The sequence below is a fragment of the Gossypium raimondii genome, chromosome 3, assembly GCF_025698545.1.
Source record: "Gossypium raimondii isolate GPD5lz chromosome 3, ASM2569854v1, whole genome shotgun sequence".
In the NCBI taxonomy this organism is placed as follows: Eukaryota; Viridiplantae; Streptophyta; class Magnoliopsida; order Malvales; family Malvaceae; genus Gossypium; species Gossypium raimondii.
The window spans coordinates 47,925,346-47,933,390 of NC_068567.1; positions in this window are offsets into that span (position 1 = coordinate 47,925,346).

Sequence of the window (8,045 nt, forward strand, 5' to 3'; positions counted from 1 at the left end):
GTGACCCAAGTTAGTGAGTCACACGAGCACAGACACGGGTTGGGGCACAGCCTTGTGTCCCTATTTCGAATGTCCACACAGCCTAAGACACGGGCGTGTCTATTAGCCCTGTGAGTCATACGGCCTGGCCATATGGCCATGTGACCCCTACAGTGTTTAAAATTTTCACTATTTTCTGAAAAATTCTATGAGTTTTAAATTTAGTCCCAACTTGTTTCTATTATGTTTTTAGAGCCTCGGGGGCTCATATAAGGGACAACATGTATGATTTGGATTGATTTTAATATGATTATCAATATGATTTGAAATGTTTATAAATTGTATTTGTTTGAAGTGAATTTTCTAGTATTGCTTCGTAACCCTGTTCCGAGGGGTGTTAAAGGGTTGAAAAAATTATTTAATTAATTTAAATTTATTTATGATGTTTATTTTGGTAAATAGAAAATCATGTATTGGGTTGGATTGAATTATAACGTGTTGGGTTAAAAGTTCAAGAAGCATTCATAATTGGACCCGATACGAGAGAGACCCAAAAGCCTCTCATGTTAAATACTTGGAATGAAAAACCTAGTATATATTTAACTAGGGTTGCCGCCTCTCTCTCTCTCTTAGTTTAACTAGGAAGTTATTTTCTATCAAATAGACTTCAACTAATTCAACAAGGGTTTTGCTTTTTCTCCCTATAAATAGATGGCACCAGCAGGGCTAAATAGAAATTAAGTTATACACAACTTTGAAATATTGTTATTTTACCCGAAAATAGTGAGAATTTATTTCTAAGTAGAAATTCTATTTTCTAGAATAACAATTCTACTAGTTTCTATTAAAGATAGGTTTTTGCTTTCCATCTGAAAGTAAAGGAAATAATTTCTATTTCTATGTTTGATTCGAATTCATTCGAGCCCCCACTCAAAGTAGTTCATGATACAAGAATAGAGAAGAAGGTCGTTCGATTTAAAGTCGAGAATGACAAAGATCCGTCTAGCCAAAAACGCTGGTGCGATTTCGGGAAAAGTTTATTACTATAAATATCACAAAATGATTCCAATTCCAAAAATTTAATTTTTCTCTATGCAAGAAAACTATTTTTGAACCAAATTTTTTCCAACATATGTATGCGTGATTCATATGCTTTGATTTAAGTAAAAGCCTGAGTTCAAATAGATAATGAATCGAAAGTTGGTGTGTTGGGAATATGATTTCTGCAGTATGTAGCATTATTCAAAATAGTGTAACTCATAGCCCAAAACATGAGTAAATGATATCCTCTCATTGGCAATATATGATAGATGAAAACTAAAACTAGTTATGGGTCGTTTGTCTTTGTGATGAATGACTTAATTACTATTTGATAGAAATTGACTTTTTATGAAGGCAAATGTAATGGTTACCATGAGATAAAAATAGGATTATATTGGGAGAACGGGTTTATTCCAAAGAGATTAAGGATATTCTTTGAGGGTAACACACTTATGACAAGGTCATCAGACGAGTATTGATCAAGTAGTTTTTGTAATGATATGTTATTAGGTAGAGCTTAGTCACGATACTATAATGGAATAACTTCATGAATAAATGAGTTTATAATTAATAGGCGAAAAGCTAGAACTTAATTGTAAATCATTTGAGCCCTAACTACATTTGTCCAATCGGTCCCTCCGCTAGCTCGTTGAAACTAGAAATGAATTGCATGTTGAATCAAATGAACAGAAACGAATAGAAATGATAAACTTAGAAAAATGAGTTACATTTTGAAATGAATGTGGTTTCTCGCTAAGTACGTAAATGACCTGAGAATTAATTTAAGTTTTTCGAATTATTTTTTAATTAATTGAAGTTTAAAAATTAAATTAAATTAAATTAATTGGTCATTGTGAACCCATTGCAAGTAGAAATTAAATATATTTTCTCATAAATTATTTTACGTTAAAATTACCATGATTTTAACGGAATTAGATTAGGTTTAGAAAACTATTTAATTGAAAAATTAAATTGTTTAAAATTAATTTAATAAATAATATTTATTTTGGGAAATAGAAAAACATGTATTGGGTTGGATTAAACTATAAAGTGCTGGGTTAAAAGTCTAAGAAGCACATATAATTGGACTCGATATAGGAGAGACCCAAAACCTCTCATAACAAGTACAAGGGGAGACTAACCCTAGTAACTAAGGTTAGCCACCCTTCTCTCTCTTAATTCAGCTAGGGGATTGTTTTTCTATTAAATGAATATTGTTTGGATTTTACTAATTCGACTAGGGTTTCACTACCTCTCATTATATATAGATGACACTGTTAGGGCTAAAAACACATAACTTTGAGATATTGTTGTTTTGCCTAAAAACACATAACTTTGAGATATTGTTATTTTGCTTAAAAATAAGTCAGAATTTATTTTTAAGTATAAATTCTATTTTTTGGGAATAACAATACTATCGATTTCTATGAGAGATTTACTTTCCTACTAAAATTAAGAAAATTATTTCTAATTCTATGTTTGATTTGAAATTGTTCGAAGCCAGACTTGAGGGAGTTCGTGGTATAAGAATAGCGGAGAAGATTGTTCGATTGAAAATTGGAATGTCTAGGATCCACCTCGCTCAAAGCATAGGTACTATTTCGAGAAAAAAAAGTATTGCTATAAATATTATAAACCGACTTGGTTTTCAAAATTTTTATATTTCCGTTGTGCAAGAAAACTATTTTCAAACCAAACTTTTTTTCCAATAGTTGCAGCATGTGCATGGGCCAATGTCAATTGTGACCAATATATTGATGAGGTGTACTTGTTGGAACGCGCATTACGTATCGGGGAAAATGAGTTCCCCACTTTCAGGGATATCTCAACATAGGAAGTGCCTCCACTTTCATTCGAGTTGCTCCCAAACTTGAGGCTGCGTAGGGTACCCAATGTTGGCCGTAGGCTAGTAGGATTCAGAATGAGATGGACTTGAGAGAGAAGGACAAACCCAAACGTTGCGGTCTATGTAGAATTGTTGGCCATAGTCGAAACAAGTGCCCACATCGGAACTTCCATCTTAGACAATTATCACACTTGAGGTAAATATAAATTTATGTATCTGATATTCAAATATATTTTAATCATTTTCACAGATTGAATTAAATTTATTTCTATGCTATTGCCATGAATCTTCATAATTTTGAGCAAGCTAACCCTTATTACAAAATTGAAACAATATGCATTAAATTCATATATGATAATAAGTTAAAATCACGATAAGAAAAATATATGGCAAGAAAAATATTTAATTTCCTATTTAACATTAATTCAAACAATAACATTGACAAAATTCAATAAGTTAATTAAAAATTATGGTAAGAAAATTTTTTAATTAATTTTTTAATTTAAACAATTTGTTAATTATATTTGTTTTTGAAAAATAAGCATGAAAATAATTTTTAAAAATGAAGGGAAAAAATGAAACTTTGTAAATAATTACAAATAAAGTTTATTAGAAAGAAAGATGGTACAATTACTTCACAATTTATATGTATCAAATTTTATGGTTGGATGGAGTTGTCTGTAGGGTGAAACGTTATGCTGCCCTTCATTGACATCTGGGTTGCTCGCAATGGTCAATCGGAAGCTTAATGCTTTCCTCATCCGAACTTGCATTCTTATCATCCATCGATGAACTTTGGGGGTGTATCAAAGTAACTCAAAAAATTTTATATCCAAATGATTTGATCAGGAGGTGTGGAGCTAAACTCAACCATCATTGATGATCTCGGTTGTTGATAATCAGAACTAGAACCGGGCATATCCGGACAAGAGGCGTACCTTTGGAACTTCAGCACACAACTGTCATTGCGCAACTCTGGATGATAAAAACTACCCTCCGATTGTGTTTGTGTCCTCGCAGGTTCAAGCTCAGGCTCAGGCTCCGGCTCGGGAGAAAGAAACGGATGTCCTCGGCGAGGATGGGATCGACTAGGCCCACTTTGCTAATGCCCTCATCGATGCATGTGTCTAGGGGCTATTATCAATTGGCCACCAAACAAATACAACAACTCGATTTCCATTTACCAACGTTGGTAGTGGATTGAGGGCGTGAAATGTAACACCCCTAACTTGTATCCGTCGTCGAATTAGGGTTATGAGGCATTACCGGACAAAACACAGTTCCGCATAATCATTTATCATTTTCGTACACGTGGTTATATCAACTTCTATACAATATAACTTTTAAATCCAATATAAATCATCGACCAACTCATATTAGTTAAATTTGCACATACGAAACACATAACCAGATAAAATTTATCATGCTTTATTACTTATAAAACATATACAAACCATACTTCAAATTTCAACCATATTAGTATAATCTATATAACCACATGTTTGAATTAACTAATGTGCAACAAGCCAAATTTCATGTACTTCATACATATTAATGTTCGAACCACATAACTCTAATAGTAATGGCATTTATATACTTAAGACATATCCCAACATATATCATCACATTTCATACATTAAAAAAATACATCACTATATTTATTTCATTATTTGAATATCAAACATAACATTTCATAACTTCTGCATAAGCACCTAATAAAACCAATCGAACCATAATACCATAATTGGGTGCAATCACATATGCGACTTTAGTAACATTACGACATAGCCGAGCATACTAGTGATGCATATATATGTATAGTGCGCATTTTACCCTAAAAACAAAAACCACATTAATCAATTGAACACAAATAACATTCCCTTGCACACCTAATACGCATGTATATATATTATACCTAACTTTATATTTCATCCTATTAACTAGTCATTGATTCAATCACCCCATTATAAAGATCATAAGCTTAACAAAATGAACCACATATCAAAACCGAATTTACAAGCACACATGTGCGCATACCTATAATAATACTAACATCAACTTGATACTTTTAATTATCCATTAAAAGTTAACCAAAACATGCCTAAATCATAACCATCTTTTACCATTTGGATCCGTACCAAAACAATCAACCAAAACAATTATGAAACATGTTCATTACTTACCATTTAACAATTGAACTTACATGACTAAACATTCAAGGATAATATATTTATATGCTTGTCACCACAAACCGAATCAAATTAGCCAAACCATAATTGATCATAAGACATATCCATAATTTTCCATCACCAATCACACCTAAATAACCAATCAAAATAATGACTTAACCATTACTTAACCTATATTTCATATACCATAAACACATTTTCCAAATGAGTTAATTTCATGGCCGATTGTAAACCAAGCTTTTCATCACCCATTACCCAATCATATATCAAAACATCACAAGCATATATTCCATGACTAAAAATGCATAAACGTAAGCATCATCTCTAGCCATTTTCGCATGGCTTTATATACAAATTCAAAATCAACCAAAACAAATACTAGTCTATACATGCCATAGGTTTATAATTCAAGCTTTTAAAATATCGAAATAACGGTCGATAGTGTGATGGACTTCCTTGACGATCCCCGAGCTCATAACTAGCTTCCTAAAATCTATAAAACAACGAACAAGCACACACACAGTAAGCTTGAAAAGCTTAGTAAGTCATAAGCAAATAAAGTATAATAAGGACATTAATAACTTATTACTATTTGACCGAATATAACTAAACTCATACATATATATAATCACCTTTCACAAGTTATTTCACATAGTCACATAATTGCATCAAAACTCTCCTCTTCATTCGAATCTCATATAAACATAAAACATACCTGAATTATTTAAACCGAACTCATATTCGATCTTGCTAATCTTTTCCCGTTATACCATTTGGAATCATTAAGGATATTCGGATAGCTCAACAGCTCGTACAATACCATCGTCCCAGACGTGGTCTTACATGTATTCAAATATCGATGCCACTGTCCCAAACAGGGTCTTACACGAAGTCAAATACGATGCCAATGTTCCAGACATGGTCTTACACGTAAATCTCAAATCGTTGCAAACGTCCCAGGTGTCTTCTTACACGAAATCACATACCGGAATCCTATGGTTCGTACGGGGCTTTCGGACGTCGTAATTTAATCGAATCAAACTCATAAATAATTCTCCCATGCTTATAAAAATTCAGCATTTATAATACATATACATAAAAATTTAATGATATTTATTCACTTATAAACTTACCTCGGACGAAGACGAACGGACCGGAACGACTATTCGACAACTTTTGATTTCCCCCGTTCCAAATCCGATTTCTTCTTTTCTTGATCTAAATTAATAAAAATTTGACTTGTTTAATCATATATTTATTCAAATTCATTCAAAAACACATAAATGGGAAAATTACATTTTAACCCCTAACATTTCACATTTTTCACAATTTAGTCCCTATTTCACAAAACACAAAATATTCAAAATTTCACCACGCCCAAGCTTGGCTGAATTTCACTAGGGTCCCTAGCAGCCCATTTCTTTGATTTATTTCACATTTTGACCCTTAAATTTAAAAAATTCACAATTTAATCCTAAATAGGCATTTTTACTAAAAATCATTTAATTAAACATAATAATCTAACAACTTATTTTTATTTTCCATCATAAAAAAACAACAAAAGAATTTCTCATCAATGGAAAATCACAAAATACACAACCAATTCAAAAATTCAAGCATGGACTAGCTAGTATTCAAAGCAACGATCTCAAAAACATAAAAATTATCAAAAACCGAGCAAAACACATACCTAATTCAAGCTTCCAAGGTGCCAAACATTTCAAAGTTCCACATTACAATCCATTGTTGGTGCTCCAATGTCTAATTTTTTTTTTTGCATATTTTCCCCTTTTATTAATATCATGGACATTGTCGAAGTTTACTGGAATGTTTGAAACATCTTGCTTACTCTCGAATTGTCCCAGAACTCGGTTCCCGTTGTACCACTCAACGGTTGAAAAATTCAACATGAGTGCGTTAATGCACCACATGTATGAATGGTGGTAAGCTAATTGGAGAATTACAATCGTAACATCTGGCGCAAAATATGACATCCACACGAATTGCACAGTTAATAACATGGTTATATGACATGGGTAAAATAATATAACTAAAATACTTGTGTGACATGAATATAATTTTATTTTGAAAAAATATTACTTCATCCTCAATGTATGCCTTAATCATTTGTCTGTACACAACAAGGGTTTTGGATTTTTCGATCCTCGGGAAAGAAAGCAAACTTGCTAGATAACATTTTTATAAAAAAAATTCTTCATTGATGTTTTAATTTTTTTACCTATTTACAAGGGGGAAAACATATTGTTGGTGACTTAGTTATGCCGGAAATGACATCCTATACAATGCCCAAGACTGTAGTAGTAGCAGGCGCCTGCCTATATATTGTGTATCATGCGACAAAACTCACAATACAACATTGCTAATACTGTTGAACCCCAACTATACGAACAGGCAACTTGAAAAGCAACCAACAAAGGGAAGTACATCAAGTGGACTTTATTATTACATGCGTTTGGCATGAGTACCCCCTATTAGCTTCAGTATATACACCCGAGTAGCACACATCTTCTCCCACTCAAAGGCATTACTTAGTAAAGTTTCGATATTTCGTTTTAACCAAGAAAAGTTCAAATTGGTAAACTTAGCACCACCATCACCCAACGATCGTCCAAGCAACTGATAACAAGGTGATGATGCACTTTACTTGAACCCGTGACCACAACATCGTCAACTTGGAGCCGTGATCGCAACATCGTCAACTTGGAGCCCAAGTTGCAATGCAACATCTTCTAAGGTGATGATGCACTCTCTACACGACAAATGAAATGTGTAGGCCTCTAGGCGCCACCTCTCAACCAAGGCGGATATCAAGTCAGCCCTAAGCTCAAACATTCTAATCAATGTCGCCGTTCCAAATCCCACGGCATCCAAATAAGGGAAAATACGTTCGTCTGATTGGTGGCTTAAACAATGGACTCGCACTCTTAAGACGCAATACTCACCCTATATTCATAACAAATTACCATATT